We start from the raw sequence: 21,030 nt of genomic DNA, 5'->3' as shown, positions 1-21,030 counted from the left end.
GGATGGAGTATGTGCAGGTAAGGAAGGGTGATAGGTACTCTGCAAGTGGTTTTTCAAACTGAACAAACAAAGACATGCAAGAAAACAAAGATCTAGTTATGCTACCCTAATATGATCTAGCTAACAGTAACAAGAATGGACAACAGCTTTATTTGCAAGGAAACCATGTATATTAACTATAAAATGAAGCATTCAAAGATCTGAACATGTAACCAACTTCTGCAAATGAAAACCAAACACTAATGATTGCATGGCAAAGCAAAGTCAGTGTTTTTGTGGGCAGCAAAGTCATCCTAGTCACAGCTCCTGATCCCACTGAGGGAGAGGTGAAACCACAGATGTTTGTTGGCCCTTTTCTTGAAGCTTTTTCTGTGAACAACCTATCAACTAAATCTGAGCATGAAAAGCTATTTTACTCATAAAAAAAAACAAACTAAATAACAAAACAAAATAGCAAATTTTATTCTAAAAATGCAGCAACAACACATAAAGATAATCAAAGGAGGTACTGGGCGCTTGAGATGGGCCCAACCCCAAGAGCTACAGCCTCCTAAGAGAGATTTTGAGCTGGTCCAAAGCTGGATTCATCTTTATTGATCAAGAAATGAAGAGTTACATCAAAACTGTCCACAAGGAGAACTTGAAAATGAGCTGACAACAAAACTAATCTATTGCCTAAAAATCGAACTACAAAATGACTACAACAAGGCTATGCAATGACTAACTACCAGCTACAAAATGACTAACCACTAGCTAACCAAAATGAGGCCCTAAGCCTTCTTATTTATACAAATTGAGGACCCCAACAGTCCTCCTAAAATTTAGGGACTCGGCTGCCCAAAACTTGTAGTTAACAACAGTCCTACTTGACTTGCTTGGCTGCGCTTGTGCTAATTGATTTGGTGGCCTTTGAACTCCGAGCTGATGGTGGAGAATTCGAGGTAAGGGCCCATAAATGAAGGGGACACCTTCCTACAAATCCTCTCCCTTGTTCTCCCACGAATTTGGCTGCCAAGTGCTCATTAAGACCTTCAATTTTGTCTCCAAATTGACCAAAAAGGCTACACAAAGCACCCATTAGACTTGTTGGCATAATGACTAACCAAATTCACTCTATTAGCATAAATATAATCAAAAACATGCAATAAACTAATGAGAATGGTGGATTAATTCAAATTAGGAGGTTGAATGAGCCCAAATAATTATCCATTTTTGGGGCTCATCACTCAGCACACTTATGACCTTTAGTTTATTTGCTATCACAAATGTAAAAAAGCCCTCTTTCTATTTTTTCTTCAAATTGTTGTGGTGTAAACCTTGTAGCTTGTGGAAGGCTATGAGAAAAAACACTTCCATATTTATAGTTGTGAGTGGTGGGCTTCCTTGTTTCCATAATTTACCTTTATATTTAATTTTTGAAAGTCCTCAATGTTCTCTGCCATTGAACCCTTTTGTTTGAGATTTATCAATTGGCTAAAGAAGGTGTTTCTCTTTGTATCCTCATAATGTGCTATCATTTCCTCCGTGAAAATTGACCACGTAACAAGTGGTTTATGAGAACAAAGCCCTTTATACCATAAAAATTGATTTGATTCTAAATAATTAGATGCAATATGTACCTTTTGTAACAGTGTTACACCATGTAGATGAAAATATTTCTTCATCTGTAGTATCCAATTTACCGGATCCTTGCCATCAAACTTCCTCATCTCACTTTTTCTTGATTTTAGGAGCTGGATATTGAAACGACTATAACTCTGTAATTTCAAACATTTAAGTTCTAAAATTTCTACCTGTAATAGCCCTCTGAGTCTTCTTTCTAACTCTACATGTCTAATTGCAATTGGATTCCCGAAGAAATATTTATTACCAATCTCTTGTGATGACCTAATTATAGACTAGTTTAGTATAGTGAACTTATACGATGTGCCAAGTGTCACTATTTCAACCTTTGGTTCTAAAAATTATACCCAAACCAAATACAGTCCATACTATTTCTGTGACTTCTTACGAAATTTCGTTCTGATGCTCAAAGCAAAAGTTATGACGATTTTCCCAAGGTCACCTGTTTAGGATGTAATTCGGGAGTATGAAAAAACCCTAACTTCCTCAGATCATATATCCGAAAATATAGCAACACAAGATCTGAAATGTGGACCCGAGTTTTAGACCAATTTCTTCTCAAATGGGTTTTTTCTTTAGCTTCTGAAACTTCATAGCGAAAAAGTTATACTGAAAATTCCATGATGACCTATTTTAGATGAAATTATGGAGCTTGCAAAAACCCTAACTTCCGCAGATCATATATCTAAAAATATAGTGAGACAAGATCTAAAATTTGGACGTAAGATTCAACACGATTTCGTCTCAAATATATATATATTTTTAACTTCTGAAAAGTTGCAGAAACAAAGTTATAGCGACAACATCATGATGCCCTGTTTGGAGCAGTGAAACCCTAGAATCTAAAGCTCTGATACCAAATGTTATGAAACCAACTCACAAAAAGATAGAAAAGATAGATCAATACCTTAGAAATAAGCCTCTTCGAGGGGGAAACCTCCTTTACATTATACAAATGAACAATTCTTGGATGATACAAATGACAAGACCTCCTTTCTATATATAGGAGCCTAAGGGGTCATAATATAATCAGAGCCGACATAACAATAATAATGTAAGGGCACAACAATAACAATAATGGGCTTCTATGGGGCACAATAATAACAATATGGGGACTACATGGGCACAACAATATAATAAGGGGGTTGTACTAATAACAATAAGGGGTTACACTAGTAGTATAGGGACATAACAAACCTGGCTTGGTGACTAGTAGTGGTAATGCCATTCTCATTAGGACTCGTGATCATGGTAGGTGGGCTCGTAATGAGACCTCCCATCACTCAATTAATCATTTTAAAAGAAAATATAATTATAATTAACTATAGATAGGTTACTTAATAGGTGGAGAGGAAAATATGCTCCTTAAGAGCACATGATGGCATGGAAAGCTTTTAATTACTAATATTTACAGTTTAGTCATTCTTCCTTAAAGACTCATTTTAAAGAAATCATCTCAGATAATGACTGAAAGATTCCTTGAATTGATCATCCTAGGGTTCTCATGAGATCTCATTAGGGTTTTATAGGAGTGGTCCACCATAGGAGGCTTTTCATCAATACCTCTGAGAAGAATCTTGAAATGGTTTCTTGTATGAAAGTATGTTAGAATGAATAGGATCGAAGTAGGTTTTTAAGATTATGAATGAAAAGTATTAAATATAACAATAAAAATTTCCCTAACTAACCCAATGAATAATCTTGGTCAATAATCAAATTTTCTTTATAAAATATGAGGCATTAAGAGTGAATTGCTTCTGACAAGTCTTACCACAAGAGTGCTTAATGAAAAAAATTCAATAGTTGTGCCTTAAGAATTGCAGTTTCAAGAGTGTTGTTATACACTTTTATTTCAGATGGAATTTATTATTTATTATTCTTATACTACTCTACCTTAATTTTAGAGAGAGGAAGATCTCCTTCAAGTGTAGGAGTACTTCCATTGTAGCGATGTGTGTAACAGAATGATAAATATACTCACACTCAGTTTTAAAGAATAAAATTCAACACATACCAGTGTATGAGAAACCAACTGCTTTAATTGAGATGGTACCAAGAGTTGTTGAATGATGAAGGAATATTGTGTACCAACAATTGTTTCGAGCCAATTTTCAATGGAGTTCACATATTCTTGGTCTTCTGATTCATTAGTAACTAGTGGCGTCCCCTCTTTTGGCATATCATGTTAGTATTCCCATGATTTCTGATTGTTTTCTTGAGTGTAGGCTAGATCTTGTGACCAAAATGTCAAGAGATCTTCAATATCAGTTTCCAATGGCTCTTCCTCCTCATCTGGTCTAATCCACGTTTCTTCATTTTCCTCATTAGATTGAAAAATATATTCAAAGCAAGCTTCTCAACCTTCTTGAGGGGATGGCTCATGGGTATTTTGTTCCTTTATGACATTTGAAAATATGGATATGTTCTTGAATTTTGCCAAGATTTGTTCCTCCTAGGAAGTAGAGGCACCAACTGCTACCAAGATATGAGAAAGTTCTTGGAGTGCATCGTTTTTCAAGAATTTGATCATTTTTATTCTACTAGCTGGAAGATCCTATTAACACATGGATTAGCACATAAGGGGGGTTCTTACAGCGCCCAAAAAACCTAAAAACTCATTTGGAGGAAAAGAAACAAACTAGGCTTGTGAGCTCTCTGCTAATATCATCCAATATGCTTCAGCAAGCAAGAAAACCATGCTAGAAATCCATTTGAATGAAAGGAAACAAGACAGACTTGTGGGCTCTTTAGAAATATTGTATAGTATGCTTCAACAAGTAAGAAAACCACACTAAAAAATCATTTGCAGGAAAGGAAGCAAAACCTTGCAAGAAAATGTAGGTGAAAAGGTAAACCAAATGCAAAAGGTCATCAAGATCAATCCCCTGAGTGCCTCGTCAGCAACGGTGCCAAAGTTGTTGGTTTAATTAACAATCCAACATTTAATTGTCAATCTATAAGTTCGTAAACTTAGAGGCACTGTTGAGAAGGTAAATCCCCTCTACGGATAGAGGCGATCCCTACTAGCCCAACAGGGGTCTAGCAACAATCACACAATGCCGTCACGCATGTTCCTAGTTACAATTAGACAAGAAGTAAAGAGCACCTACTTGGATTCCTGCGCTGTCGTTTGTCGAGGAGATGTTTCCTTTGCTCCTTCGCTTCAGCTGGTCATAGTCCTCCGCGATCCCCGCGAACGGACACCTGCACACACGAAAGGAAGACGAACGCAAGCATAAAATCTAGCAAAAGTAACTATATGCCAGTCAGAAAAGACATAATTCACATTTATCCATTGCATATAACAAACGAGAATGGAACAATAATGGCAGTCATCTATTATTAATTTGAATAGAGAAGAGTACAACCAAATGTTCTGACGTCGATAAACTTCTCAGGAGGGATCAGTCAGCATGTGTCTCAAGCATTCACCTTTGAAGATGGTTCTCCCAAGACAAACTAGTCTCTCTCTCTCACACAAATGTCACAAACAAACTTCCCAAAGCAATCAATCACTTCCACTCCTAACACACCACACCTATAGCAGCAATCTGAGCACTACAAGCTCTTGTATAATCCAAGCTAAATCTAGCTATCCTCTAACTAGCTGCTCATGGTAATGGTGGAGGTTTATATAGGAGAAGGAGTCTCCTAGAAAGGTGGAAGGATGAGCTTATCTTCAAGGGGAGTAGTTGCAAAGAGTCGAACAGACATGCCATAGAAGGGAGTCGACATTCACAAAGCTAACAACCAAGCCTGGAAAGATCTGGAAGGCTGGTTGTTTGAACAAATTCGCCCAAACTGGATCAGCGCGGATTATATGGAGACTGCCGCGCTGTCAGCACATGACAGCAACTGAACGAGCCATGTCAGCGCGGAAGGACACGTGAAAGCCGCGCTGTGCGTCATCGCGGAAAAGTGATGTTCTTCCGCGATGGCAGCGCACGAAATACACTGTGGGGCGCTGGTCATCGCGGTTATTTTAGGAACAGACGCGCTGATGCACAAAACTTTGGAAAAATGGGTTTTTTAGCCAGTTCAGGGCACAACATTCAGTGATTGTGACTTCTTTGACACAGCAGGGTGACTGACAGGAAGGCAGTGACAAATTACTGTGTAACAGATGCCCCCTAAAGCATGAAGACCGAGAGAGTGGGAGGGGTGAAATGCTTTACAACACACGCCGAACTGAAACACCACCAGGAAGTACCGAAAAATCTCTGACAATCATGTACACGCAGTCTCGGCATGGGCGCAGCCATCCAAAAGACATGCAAAACTGGTCTATAGTGTGGACGCAGCCACCCAGATAAAAAGACCATAATAATGACAAGGTATGGGCGCAGCCATCCATGAAGACTCAGGTATGGGCGCAGCCATCCACTGATGAGTCATGTAATGATTATCCACAAAATCGCAACCTGGACCACAGTGAGCAAGGATCCAGGGTCTTGCGCTCCATCTCGACCCGAACAGAGTACAAGTCCACACATGTGAATACAGGGGTTGAAGTCGAACATGCATGAACATCGCCTGATTACCGGTCAATGATGAGAACCGTTAACAGACGCGAGAGGTACCACCAATAATGACAATGGTCCTCAAGGTACTATAGGTACAATCCGCGGCATGTGAATCAATGAGCTGGTGTCGAACATCCACGGAATCATTCGATCGGAGGCCAATGATGAAAACCTCTCGTCGAACACGAAGAACCTGCCATTGAGGCATGCAGGCTCTAAGGCACCTGAAGGGAGTCTCTAAGTCACCTTCCTGGATAATGAGCTGAAGTCGACAGGAAGTGACCTTGATCGAAGGTGGGCCATAATGTTTCCCACATCATCGACGCGAGACAGAGGAAAAATGATTTGTGTGAGATAGCAGATGAGGTTGTATTATGCAGAGGTCAACTTCTCTTGAACATATCGGCGGCACTGTAACGGATTTGGCAGTATTTGACATCAAATGAGCAGAGGTCATGGTGACAGGGCAATGAGCAGATGAGAGGTCAAAACAGGATAACCCAAACCCACGGAGGCTAGTGAAAAACAAAATGAGATGATCCCACCCAGACACGAAGCAGAAGAGTGCCATGTTCAAGAGCGACATACTGCCGACACGACTATGATTACTGTTCCATTTTCCCCACCTTTGCAGGCAGGTACCCCGATTATTTTTGGATGACAAGCTTGACGGGGGTAACATATGCTTGATGTGTGTCATGTTGACAATACCCGATGTCATTTAAGTTTTAACGAGTCTGACAAAGGAAGAACTCGGCGTCTTTTCCTGTTTAGAGAGTCTGAAAAGACAACAGAAAAGAAAACTCCAGGGGGGTCCTTTTTCGTAAAGTTGTGTCTCTCGAGCCCGAAAAAGTATAAAACAATGCTCGAAAGAACCGCCCGACCATCACGATCGAGGAGTACTTTTCGTAAATAGTGACTTCGACCCGAAAAAGTAAAAAAGCGGTCAGAAGTACGTCGTTTTAGAGCCAATAACGAGTGCGAAACGACAAAAACCCGGCAATCTTTTTAGTTTAAACGGTCGAAAAAAGAGCTTTAAAGGCGACCGCCTCTCATTTCTTTAACGAATCGAGAGGGGGACTCGGCAATCTTTTCATCTTTAAACGGTCAGAAAAGAGCTGAAAGCAGACCTCCATTTTTATTCTCTTTAACGAGTCAAAAAGGGAAAAATACTCGGCAATCTTTTCACATTTTACGAGTCAGAAAAGAGCTTAAAGGTGACTCGTCCTAGAGGAACGAGTGGTATAAAGGGTAGCAACTGGTTCCGGCAAAGGTGGAACTGCTCGAAACATGTAATGGTCAAGAGGCTGGCTAGTAAAACCACTCATCGCTGCGGTTCCTCAGGAAAGGATAAACAACCAAGTGAAAGCATATGATCGGCCAAAGAGATGGTGGCGATGGAATGAAAACAACCAAGGCTCATCTAGCAAAATTTAGCAGATAAAGATAGCAATCACAAGATGTAAAATGGGTATGGGTTCATTTTTACACAAGCTTGAACCATGGAGAACTTTGCTTGGATTCGGTTTCATGTTTACACAAGCTTGAAACGAAAAACTATGCTTGTTATGAGTTCGCATGCCCCCAGCATAATAATGCAAATCGAGGTACATGCCCCCCAAGCTTCATTGCATTCAACAAAGTGGATGGAGTGAAGGTCCACTCGCGAGATCTATGAAAGACTCGACTTGAATTTTACGAGATCTTAATCAAAAGACTCGATCGGGAAAGGGAGGTGTTTCATTTTTTAATGAGGTTGACACAGTAAAAGAACTATCCTCATAACCCGTGTTTCATTTTTTAACGAGCTTGACACAAGATCAGGAACTATGCTCCGACACCTAGTTTCATTTTTTTAAGGAGCTTGACACAGGAAAGCGAACTATGCTCCGACCAGACCTAGTTTCATTTTTTAAGGAGCTTGACACCGGAAAGGAACTATGCTCCGTCAGACCTGGTTTCATTTTTTAAGGAGCTTGACACCGGAAAGGAACTATGCTCCATCCAGACTTCATCATAATGAACGGGAAGTGGAGGCCCCCAAGAAAGTGGCTCCGGAGGGAAGGCCGACATCTTGGAAATCAGGACCTAATGCCCCCAAGACACTATGCACGATGGTGTCATCACTGGGTACGGGCACGGGGTAGGTGGCCACGTAGTTGATTTGCGGCGAGGCAGATGCGACTTGTGGATGAAAGCCAGGAGGGAAGGACGAGTGCGCCGGAGGGGCTTGTGGACGAACGAACGATAATTGATCGAACATCACGATTCTTCCATCGTGTGGAAAACAAACCACACGGAAAAGTGAAGAAACAAGGGCTCCCATGGCATACACATAATCACGACCAAGGAGAAGACTGAAGTCTAAAGAACCTTGGGTAACCGAGACGTCTATATAGACAGTCTTGCCCCCCAAAGTAATAGGAAACTTTGGAAGGATCCCTAATGGCTGACTCGTTCCTCCGTCAAACGCGGTGAGATGCGGTGCGACAGGTACAAGCGATGGGGAACCCAAAGCTCGCCAAGTAGTAACGGGCATAAGACTAACCGATGCTCCTTCGTCTAACACAGTGCCAGGCAGCGCCTTATTGCAAGCATAGGCGGTGACCCAGAAAGGCACGTGGGATGGAAGGGGAGGGGTAGTCAAACGACTCCAATCAAAGGAAATGACCGAACTACTTGGTGGGGGAACCATATGGTTGCCCCCCTGCTCGGAAAGAACCGAATCTAAATTCTCCGGAGAGGTTTCAGGAGAACCTTTATCAAGCTCAGGAGAATCTGAGGAGACGAGAAGAACATGAGAATTTTGCTCTTCCGAAACAGAGTGCTTGAGAGGAGGTGAACTCGAATCAACACTCTTTCCGACCAACGGCGGGTCTGGAACAGACTGGGAACAACCAGGTTCGGGAAGAGGGGCTTGGACAAAAGAGGAATCTGAAACAATCTCTTTGTCAACAAGGGCGCGATCTACAGTTGTAGAAAGACGTTGATAACCGGCGGGAAATGGATTCGGAGGAGCAGCAAGACTTTCCAACACAGCAGAGGCTTTATCCATGAGGGGACAAAGGTGAAGGGGATGTTTGCCTTCACAAAGTTGACAGGGGATTCGAAACTTCCTTTTCTCCTTACCATTCCCAATTGATGAGGTAGCATCGCCATGATCATCAGCGGACGATGAAGGGTGGGTCGGATCACGAGACCATACTTCTAGTACCCTGGGAATGCCAGGACAATCACGAAGCAGATGGTCCTCCTTGCATAATCGACAAGGAAACTTAACCTTCCGCGGAGGAGCAGAAGGTGACCCGACTTCAGGTGCACTGGAGTGGATAGCTGGACTTGAGAGGGGGACTGTGTGTGTAGGCTCTCCCTTAGGGGACTTCTTCTTCTTGGTCTTCCTCTTCTTCTTCTTAGCCACCTGGTTACTCCCATCGAGAATTTCACCAGGCGAAGTACAAGAGGATGACGTAGAAGTAGGCGTCGAAGGGGAGAGATCCACCTTAGGATCAACATGACGTTGTTCAGGTGGAGGGACTGACGGACTAACAGCCGATACGGTAGGGACCAAAGAGGTTGAAAACAACCACACAGGCAACCCGACAGTTAACCCTGGTAGGGACAACGTCGCCATATACGGAGCACCAACATTCCCAAGAGGAGGGAATTGTCCTGGATTCCCATCAGAGGGTGAACCTGGGTTAGTGAATCCCGGAAAAGTTGCCATAGCAGACGAGCACGAAACCTACTCAGGCTAGCGCACACAAGATCTAACCAGGAAATGTTATCGAGGCCGAATAAATTGTTAAGACACTGGAACCAAACTTGACCTTTTCATGTTTCAAGAGTCGAGAAAAGGACGAAAAGATGACTCTAGTCTCCTTCGAATGTTTAATGAGCACGAAGTGACAAGACGCTCACAGGAACCTTTTCGTTTAGGGAGTCCGAAAAGGATCAAAAGTGACTGCTCTGGAACTTCTAGGTAGAGGGTGTGCCAAACTCTTCGCAAAACCACAGAATACTTTTTAGGGTACGGGTGGTCAATCTTCGTGAATGCTGTGTTCACTGCATTGCGAATTGTAGGGCGGCCGACTCGGCTTCCTATGGATAAAGGATAAAAGCCTAGTGGGGTCTCCCTATATACTCGACGGTACGTGGGAGCGCAGTCCGTATTAGACCACTATCGAGTCACAGAAGGAGGAATCACCCAACCCAATGTGAAACAACAGTGACTATGTTTTAAGACGCCGGAACACGTCTCTAACCTAGACCTCTAAATATTTGCGTTTAGTTCCAATGCGTTTTTAGATTCATTTGGTTCATTTTATAGTTGATCTTGAGATTAAGTTTCGATTTCAAGCTCTATCGTATGTTCGCTCACAATTACTTAGATGCAATCTATATGCAAAAGAATTTCGTTTCGTTCGATGAATTCTAGCTACGAGAGGGCAAAGAATTTTTTAAACAAAACGAAAACAAACAAACAAGTAGCTAAATGCAACTAAAGCGAGGAAAGGAAACTTTTCTTTTGAAAATGGAAATCAATGAAATGTTCTTTTCCTTCTTGAATTTTACAATAAGCTACTAATTCGTTTTCTTTTAGTGACATAAAACACCTAAAGGAATTTGGAGGAACTTGAACACCAAGTAAACTACTTAATGAAAGCACACAAAGTTCCCTAAACATTCAACCAAAGCTTCCAAATCAAAGGAAAACAAAGGTCTGCACGAGCTATGTAATCTAAGCTCGTCAAGACAAGCAAGGATTGTAACAAGGAGGAAGCGAATGTGAACTGATCGATCCAAACAATCGTAATCTATGCTTGGTAGTGAAGAAATCGAATCAACATAAAAAGGTGGTTCAATAATCGACACTAAAAATCAACCAGCAATAAGCAGTGGAAAAGCCTCAAGCAAATCAATAAGAGGGTTGTGGATGAATGTTGTATAGACAAGTAACCCAAGCAAACGGTTTCTCGATGAAACTTCTAAAGGGCTAGGTCACATGGTCTAAAAACACAAGAGTCACTCGAATGAAATCAAAGAGAGAGCATCCCTTAACCAAAAAGCAATCAAAACAAGCTAATGAGGGACAAGAAACCACAAGGGGATAAGAAAGATTGATGAATTCAGGAGATAAAGTTATAAAAACAACTTTTAGGAATCAGCGCAAGTTTTACACTGAGCACCCGAGATGATCAAGGGTCAGCGCAACTTTTACACAGACCACCCGAGCTGTCAGCGCGACTTTTGCCCCAAAAACCGAGATGATCTCAGAAAAGCAGAGTCAGCGCGGAATTAAGCTAGAAAAACACAGTCAGCGCGGAATTAAGCTAGAAAGTCGCGCTGACATCGCGGATATACACGTCTTTTCCGCGATGATCCGATTTTCAGCGCGACTGTTAAAATTAAATCCGCGATGGAGCTCAAAAATAGTGACAGGCAAATCAAAACTCCCAAATCAAAACAGCCAATCTTTCAATCAAACAGGGGCATTTCCCAGATCAACCCAGGAAACGCAAAAGACTGATAATTAATCCCCAAAGTTTCAAAAAGAGAGCAATCAAACAAACTCAAAAATGGACTCAAGAGACAAAAAGGCTGATCCCCAGCGGAGTCGCCAAATTGTTGAGAAGGTAAATCCCCTCTACGGATAGAGGCGATCCCTACTAGCCCAACAGGGGTCTAGCAACAATCACACAATGCCGTCACGCATGTTCCTAGTTACAATTAGACAAGAAGTAAAGAGCACCTACTTGGATTCCTGCGCTGTCGTTTGTCGAGGAGATGTTTCCTTTGCTCCTTCGCTTCAGCTGGTCATAGTCCTCCGCGATCCCCGCGAACGGACACCTGCACACACGAAAGGAAGACGAACGCAAGCATAAAATCTAGCAAAAGTAACTATATGCCAGTCAGAAAAGACATAATTCACATTTATCCATTGCATATAACAAACGAGAATGGAACAATAATGGCAGTCATCTATTATTAATTTGAATAGAGAAGAGTACAACCAAATGTTCTGACGTCGATAAACTTCTCAGGAGGGATCAGTCAGCATGTGTCTCAAGCATTCACCTTTGAAGATGGTTCTCCCAAGACAAACTAGTCTCTCTCTCTCACACAAATGTCACAAACAAACTTCCCAAAGCAATCAATCACTTCCACTCCTAACACACCACACCTATAGCAGCAATCTGAGCACTACAAGCTCTTGTATAATCCAAGCTAAATCTAGCTATCCTCTAACTAGCTGCTCATGGTAATGGTGGAGGTTTATATAGGAGAAGGAGTCTCCTAGAAAGGTGGAAGGATGAGCTTATCTTCAAGGGGAGTAGTTGCAAAGAGTCGAACAGACATGCCATAGAAGGGAGTCGACATTCACAAAGCTAACAACCAAGCCTGGAAAGATCTGGAAGGCTGGTTGTTTGAACAAATTCGCCCAAACTGGATCAGCGCGGATTATATGGAGACTGCCGCGCTGTCAGCACATGACAGCAACTGAACGAGCCATGTCAGCGCGGAAGGACACGTGAAAGCCGCGCTGTGCGTCATCGCGGAAAAGTGATGTTCTTCCGCGATGGCAGCGCACGAAATACACTGTGGGGCGCTGGTCATCGCGGTTATTTTAGGAACAGACGCGCTGATGCACAAAACTTTGGAAAAATGGGTTTTTTAGCCAGTTCAGGGCACAACATTCAGTGATTGTGACTTCTTTGACACAGCAGGGTGACTGACAGGAAGGCAGTGACAAATTACTGTGTAACAGGCACAACACTGGAAATTCCAAAGAAGGACTTCAAGGACCTGCAAACCCTACTTCTATTCCTACAATTAACTCATGCATAATATGAAAGAATAAATTACAAGAAACCTTTAAATCCTTACTTGCGCTTGCAAATAAAATGACACCAAGCCACTCTGGGTATTGAATTTACTCAAGAAAAATACTCGGCAAAAGATTTGACAGAAAAATTAAAGCATGCCTTGCAATCAATCTCAAAAATATATTAAAAGATAAAGTATGTTCTTGTGATTGAATTCCAATGCTTATAAATATAAAGAATGATTTTCTATTATGCCTTCAAATATGTTTCCTTTATTGAAAATATCATTCCTGTACCAAAGCAATTATGTTCCGGTACCGAAATAAGTTTTGTTATTGCACTAGAGTATTATGTTCTGGTACTGGAATTCTCTAATCCTGTACTGGAATGTTCTGTTCCTAACTGGAACACAATGTTCCTATACTAGAACGCTTTATTATTGCACTAGAATGAGATTTCTTTCAACCACCCTTCACTCATATATTAATGTGCTATGGCTAGTAAATTGGAAATGAGAAAAATAGAAAAGAAAAATTCAGCTCAAGGAAAGGAATCAAACTTAAATCATCAAACTCACGACCCTATCCAATCTTTTGGAAATAACTCAGAAAAAGCTCTCAGAAAAGGAAAGAATAGTGTGGTGCTTTTAGGAAGAAATAAAATACTAAAACTAGAAATAGAAATCAACCCAACACACATGAGCATTCCTTAGATCTGAGATCATGCATAAAAATATTGACAAGGGTTTCACCAAACTTGCAAGCTCAAGCATGTAAAAATAACTTTGTTCACACTAGCATAACTAGATCTAAACACACTACGAAATATAGGGAGAACAAGCTGGGTTGGCTGGGCCCTAGCCAACGAGCTCATTTCCCTTTGAGGAAAACTCTTAACTTATGTGAGCGAAATTAACAATACATAAAATAGACATAAGAGACGCATGAACCTAACATTAAATTAAAATCTCAGTCTTTTACAATATCTGCAGTAGTCCAACCTCCAAGTGAGTAGAAAGAAGGGGGTAGAACCCCCAGCACTCAGCTCAGTAGCGTGAAGGTACAAAGAAATGGCTTGCTAGCTAGGCTTGGAGACATAGCTCTATATTTGTAATATTTTTACATTACAAATTTGGCTTTAGACAAACCAACCCTTTGCAAACAATATGGAGATTGAATCCCAACAATATGGAGATTGAATGCCAACAATATGCCATGGATGGGAGATCTAGTTCAGACATGATCCAATTGAAGAAACAAAAATCTGATAGAAATTCTACAAATATGGGCATATTTTGGAATTCTGGAAAAAATAGTTTTTTTTACTACCTCAAAGAACCTCATCTAAATCTTAGACCATTGTGAATCTGGGAAAGATGTTTCGAGGCAACTAAATTTGTCATGTTGTCAACAAAAAAAGATCTTGGAATTTTCTGATTCATTTCCATTGCTTCGAAAATCATGCACGAAGGTGACTATTTGGCTCTTTTTACAAATCTGGGTAAGATCCTAAAATTCTAGAAAAACAATGTTTTGTTATAAAACTTCCTCAAAGACCCTTGTGTAACTTTTATACCAATGTGAATATTTGGAAACGGTTTATATAATTTGTTATACTGGTAAAAAACTCATTTGCTCGGATTTTCAAGATTCACATCCAACTGCATGCAAATCGAGGTCAAACTTGGAAGTTTGAGCATTGTGAAAATTTTGAGCAGATTTGTTGATTTTCTTCTAGAGACACACACCTATGACCTAGGTGTAACCCAACTCATGTTAAGGTGTTAAAACATCATTTTGGAAAATAACCGTCTTTGGTTTGCCCTAAAAGTATGCCAAGATGTCAAAGCTCCAAATTGGTTGCTCTCTAGTGCAGGAATGTTGCTCTTTAGTGTAGGAACAAGTCAATGAAAGATAAGTGCACCTCTGATTATAAAAAAGGATCCAAGATCATTCCAAATGTGTGTTTGAACTACTTGCTAGCATTTCCCTTCATGGAAAGATTAAATGATGAAGTGGTCTGCATATACTTGGTACAAAATTGCCATGCAATGCAAGAACAAGATAATCTAAATTAACAATATTTTAATGAGCATTAATACTAGAAATTCATATAATGAAGGTATTCTTATATAAAATACAACCCAAGCATGAATCTTTGCTATTGCATTAAAATAATGTAGAAAGATTTCATAAACTGGTAAACCAAGGGAATAAGTAGGGCATCATATAAATAAAAAGGTGCATTAAGTACAACAATTATGGGGCCTAACAAGAGCAATGAGAATATGGCCAAAATTCCTTCTGACATAGCTTGGGACGTTAACAAGGCCACTAGGGCCATGAATGAGGGACCATTAGGTCATTAAGTTTCTCGGAGGATGAGAAACACTTTCAGCAGGGGGTATGATGGGCTTCCAAATTAGACATAAATTAAGGCCCATTTGACCATCCTTTAGCACATTAAACTTCTCTTTTTTCGTTAGATGCCATATTTTTAACTTTAATATGTTCATTAGAAAGCGTTAGAGATAACTGCATGTTTGTGCCTAATATTATTTACTTTTGTAGAATATTGTGAGAATGTTGGGCAGATTATGAAGATTTGAAGGAGGAGATAATATAGGGACTTTCTCCCTACTACAAGAGGATCAATATTGGATAATAAATTAACAAGATATTATGAAATTATTTCACAAATTTTAAAGCTCCAGTGATTGAGAAAATCTAGGAATGTGTTCCACGTCATTTAATGCAGATTCCTGGTGTTGGGAAATAGATCCACTATTTGAGGGATTTTGGAGGGGAAGTCTTCCTCCTGTCAAGGAGAATGTTTCCTCATCATTTTTTATAAGTACCAAGTCGAATTTCTTCTAAGGGCATGTATTTCTTAGTCTTCTTGTGGATCTCCACTTTCATTTCTAGCAGGGATGTACTTGGATTGATTCAAATAATGAAGTTTGGTGCCATTTTTGGCTTCTAAAGCTTGGTCTCCTTCATAGGAATTTTATTATACTTGGGCTTGGCCATCCTAGGAGCCTCAAATCCATTTTCTATAATTTTATTTTCTTATTTTCATTTCTTATACACATGCATCTCTTATTCTTGTTTTTCCTATTTCTGCATTTAGTATTGATGCTTCTTTTGTTCTAGGATTGGGTTAAATAATTGAAGAATTTATTTTCAGGCTATTTAAATATTCACAAGAATGATGCATCCTTATAACAACTTTGAAAATTCATCTTCATCATTGAGCTACTTGGATTGGTTTACTAGTTCACAAATCTAGAATTTCTAGAAGTCCCTTGTAGAAAAAAAGTAGTAATTTTCTGTTAGTTTTTAGAACATGTTAATGAGCTTAAATTGAGTTGATTCCACTTGGATTATTTCACAAAAAAATCAATTTAATAAAAAAATTTAGTCCAATTCATTTTCACTTGATTAGTTTAGGCGTTTGATAGGTTAACTAGCTCACTAGTTCTTGAATTTCTAGCTTTTAGAGTAGTAATTTTATGATATTTTTTAGCACATGTTAACAGAGGTATTTTGGAGTGATTCCACTTGGAATGGAGTCCTAAGAAACCCTACTTAATAAAAAAAAATCCTGTTCGATTTTCATTTTATTTTCTTGGTCTTTCGGTGAATTATCTCCTCATGTAGCAATTATGTTCTTCGCCTATAGTAATGTTGTTTCTCTTGTAGCAAGCTCCTGTAGCACTCCTGTAGCATGTGTAAACTTAACCAAATTTGCTCCAAAAGCTTGGTTTTGTCTCTTAGGATTGAACCATGACCCCTTGGCTCTAAATCCATGATTGGGGAAGAATAAACACCAATTAATACATGCATTTTTATAAAGTAGATTAGGCCTATTTATTTGAATTCATGCTCTTATGATCTCAATTACAAATTGTTGTTCTTACCTAGGATTAATTTATTTTCAAAGGAACATTTCCATTTATGCAATTAATTTAGGCTTTTATTTCATGACATTCACTCAATTACATCAGCTCAACGAAAGAAGGACACATTGTATGCTGCACATATAGTGCCGACACCTCTTAAGTTTGTACAAACCCTTTGTTGATAATTTAAGTTGGTAGCCTTGGGAGTTGCAACATTCTTTTTGCAATACTTGGGCTCATCAGACCCAAACCCAAAAATTATGTAAATATAAGAAAGAGAGGGTGGGGGGAATAAACAACTTAATCTATATGGAAATAATATTAAACAAAAAGAGGGGAAGGCAGAAATGAAGTTAGGGGATCTAGAAATAATATTTATAAATATAGGAGGAGGAAGAAGGAGGGGAGGGGGGAGTGGTAGATCAATTAAGATTAAAAATAGAAGAATGGATGCCAAGGATATGAGATGAAAAAATTAGAAAAATGTAAGGAAAGAAAATGAAAAAGAGTCAGGGAGGGGATGGGGGATTGAGGAAGGGAAACAAATTAATGAACGAGCTGATGGATAACCGACTTCCATGATTGGAAGAGTTTATATCCATCTTCCCTGTTGAAGTTGTTGGAGTATTTTTCCATCATCCTATAATTGAATCAAAATGTAAAACATCTACATTATTAATTTATCTTTAAATTTCAATCAATATAGAAATATCAACACAAAATGCTATAATGCTTTGGAATTAAGTTTCATAACTCTCCATGATGTTTGGATAAACAAAAAACAGGGTAAATTATTCAGTGGTTGATTTAAAATATATTTATTTTTGAAATTTTATAAACAGTTTTTAATTTAATATATTATACAAATTATAAAAAACTTTATGTCTATGTCAGTGAGATAAATATAAATGATTGTATTAGATTTTTGATAAATTGATTGTAATATGTTAATAGTTGAAATTTTAAATGAATTCAAATAAATGAAGATTTGTTTATATTTATATATTATAGTATATGTGATTATTATTTTACGAAATTAAAGTAAATAAATATATGGGACAAAATTTTAATTGTATTTTAATTTTAATTTACTTTTTTACCCAGATGGGGTGTTGGCAAGGTGGTGTGATAATATATGCATTGATACACCACCGTCATCATATATATGGTATAATTTATACTTGGATGCCTAGTGTGAAGTAACGGGAAATGATGGGAAGGAATGTGACCTCCCCCTAATATGGATTAATGTTACAATGCTAAATGAAGTTTATGGACAAAGGTATCATCACAATGGGTAATGAAGGTCTGGTGCAACTAGATTATGAGGTGGGAACAAACATGATTTAGAATTTACCATTATGATGAACCATGAGACAAATACGGAAGGATAAAATAAGCCTCTTTAATGTATGTAGTAACAACCTCCTCCTTCGCTAGTAGGCTAAATGCAACTAGTAATATTTTGAGTTTGCTAGAGAGGGTAGGGGAGAAAGGTGGCATGGTGAAGAAGCTCTCCTTCCTTAGATCCATTGATCTATTTTCAAGTAGCATGGTCTCCCCACTTTTGGTCTTGTTCTAGTTTGTTTGGTTCATGTGTCTAATCTATGATGCAATTGGTATTTTTCCTAATGGGGAAACTTGGTGGGAAAATTATCAATTTGGTTAGAGGAGGAGCGAAGGTGGGTAGGGTTTGAGCCCAACCTCCTTCGTTCGGTATTTCTATTATTTAAGGAATTTTTTGGTTTGTTATTATTCTCATGGTGGTCTTAAATTGTACAGGTTATATGGATCATGGTGTGATTTGAGATCTTTTCTTCGTTGATGTTAGAAAAATTGCATAAAAGAGCATGTAAAACCATAAATGAAAGCTTGAAGAGAAGAAACACATAAAGAGACCATAAAAATAATGCACTAATATTTGATAATGGATTTCACTCACAATGTGTGAGCTATGTTTCTGGGCCCAAATTCAAAGTGGAGAGGCCTCTATATTATAGCAACAAAATAAAAGGCAAGTACATCGAAAAACACATGATTATACCACACTTTTAGGAGTGACCTGAAAATGGGATACTCAAATCTCAAATCTGACTGCACTAGTAAAATCCTTGTGAAATTCTAAGTAAAATGAGTATAAACTTGACCAAATTATGACACCGTCGACTGTGGACCCCCAACGAATCTCCAAGGTTACACAACAGAATAATATTTTGGGAATATTTTGTTATGAAACCAGCTCACAAAAATATGGAAAAGATAGATCAACGACTTCAAAATCAGTCTCTTTGAGGGGGTAACCTCCTTTACATTACTCAAATAAACAACTCTTCCATGATTCAAATGACAAAAAATCCTTTCTATATATAGCAGTCTAAGGGGTCACAATATAATCAAAGCAGACATAACAATAATAATATAAGGACACAACAATAACAATAGTGGACTTCGATGGGGCACAATAATAATAATAAGGGCTATGATGACAATAGTAATGGGGGAATCACTATTATTATAGGGACCTAACATACCCCTCTCCTTCAGAAAAGTGTTGTGCTAAACACTTGAGTAGTTCTAGATGCTTCTGTATAAAATTCTCATCCTCCCATGTGGAATCTTCAATGGGTAAGTTCTTCCACTTGATGAGATACTCTGAAATTGATCGATTTTGTAGTTGTCGAGTTCTTGTTCCTGTGACTACTTCAAGTTCCAATATGATATTTCCTTCCTCATCAAGTTTTGGAAATATCATAAACTAGGAACTTGTCACCTATAACCTTCTTTAAGTATGAAATATGGAAAACTGGTTGCACTCGGGAAGCTGCGAGAAGCTCCAATTTGTATGCCATAGTACCAATCTTTTGCAACACCTTGTATGGACCATAAAACTTTGGTGATAATTTATTATCCTTCTTAGCTTGCTTGATGATGCAGGAGCATTTGGCTCAGAAGAATCATTGTATTTTAGTAGACATAGGGGGGTCTTGTGTTTTAAGGAAGTTGGTTTCCTAAGTGTTGAATTAATGTAATTACTTAGGTTTTGAGTGATTTTAATGAAAATAGGAATTAAATAAGTATTGTGAGGATATTTGTAAATGTTCCCTAATGCAGGAGAACATGAGTGATGATGAGTAATTAGTATGGATTGAGATATTGTAATCTTAGAAAGTAATTCATGATTTATGGAGGATCCTTAGGACTACTTGAAAGTTGAGATCCTTAAGGGATAAAGAAGATATTTTAGGAACTAATTGAGGACTTAGAGGATTCTTAGGATTTAGTTGAGAAGATCGAGGATCTGAACCAGAATTGGAAACAAAGTCCTTTTGTATAAATGTAAGCCAAAAAGGTAGAGAAAGGGAAAGTCAAGTAAGTCAAGGCAGTCAAGTTAGTCAAGTCGAGTGAGTTAGAGAGAGAGTTAGTAGATAGATAGGGTTAGATTGTAGCCTACGGGCATTGAAATGAGAAAGGGCCATTGATACAGACCGTGTAAAGGCAGATCAGGCCAAAACTAGATTGTAAACAAGTTTTTATTTGTATCTGTACATTTGTTAATGAATGAGGAAATTGAATTCATTGTGACTGTGTGTGTCATTCATTTTATGTGTTGAGTGATCCGTAATTGGGAATTTATGGTTCTGTGTGATAAACCATGATGAATGAATTCAAGTTGAATTTCTGACAGTCTTTCTGAGTGACAAAAGACTTATCGTCTGGGTAGAATCCATGTGATTCCAGTCGGGTTTAATAGATGTATGTACATGTCAAGTAATTACAAAATCTGAAGAAAGGGAAATAATACAGGGTGTATTATGTATTCCAGTTTGAAGTGGTGTTAAAGAAACAAAGGTATAAGTTGTAGGTGGAGTAATCAAAGAAGTCTCAGCGCATTGTTCCTAAGCAGAGAAATGAGTTGGCAGAATTGAACTTGATAACAAGACATTCTGGAATGGTGAGTTGGTGATGAAATCGAGTTATCAGTAAGTGCGGGGATAGGAGCGGACGAATGTTTTGATCATGGTTAAAGCACAGTATTAAACCCTCGCCATCGATCATGTTTTCAACCACTGATGTCACAGTCAACTGCAGGGTTTAAAGTTGCTTTTAAACTGTGTGTTAGATGAAGATCCACTAGCCGAAGGATTGGAGAAACTTTGTT

The sequence above is a fragment of the Pinus tabuliformis genome, chromosome 2_2, assembly GCF_031772625.1.
Source record: "Pinus tabuliformis cultivar Carrire ecotype Pingquan chromosome 2_2, CPIR1, whole genome shotgun sequence".
NCBI lineage: Eukaryota > Viridiplantae > Streptophyta > Pinopsida > Pinales > Pinaceae > Pinus > Pinus tabuliformis.
Note: the sequence above shows the minus strand (reverse complement) of the source record.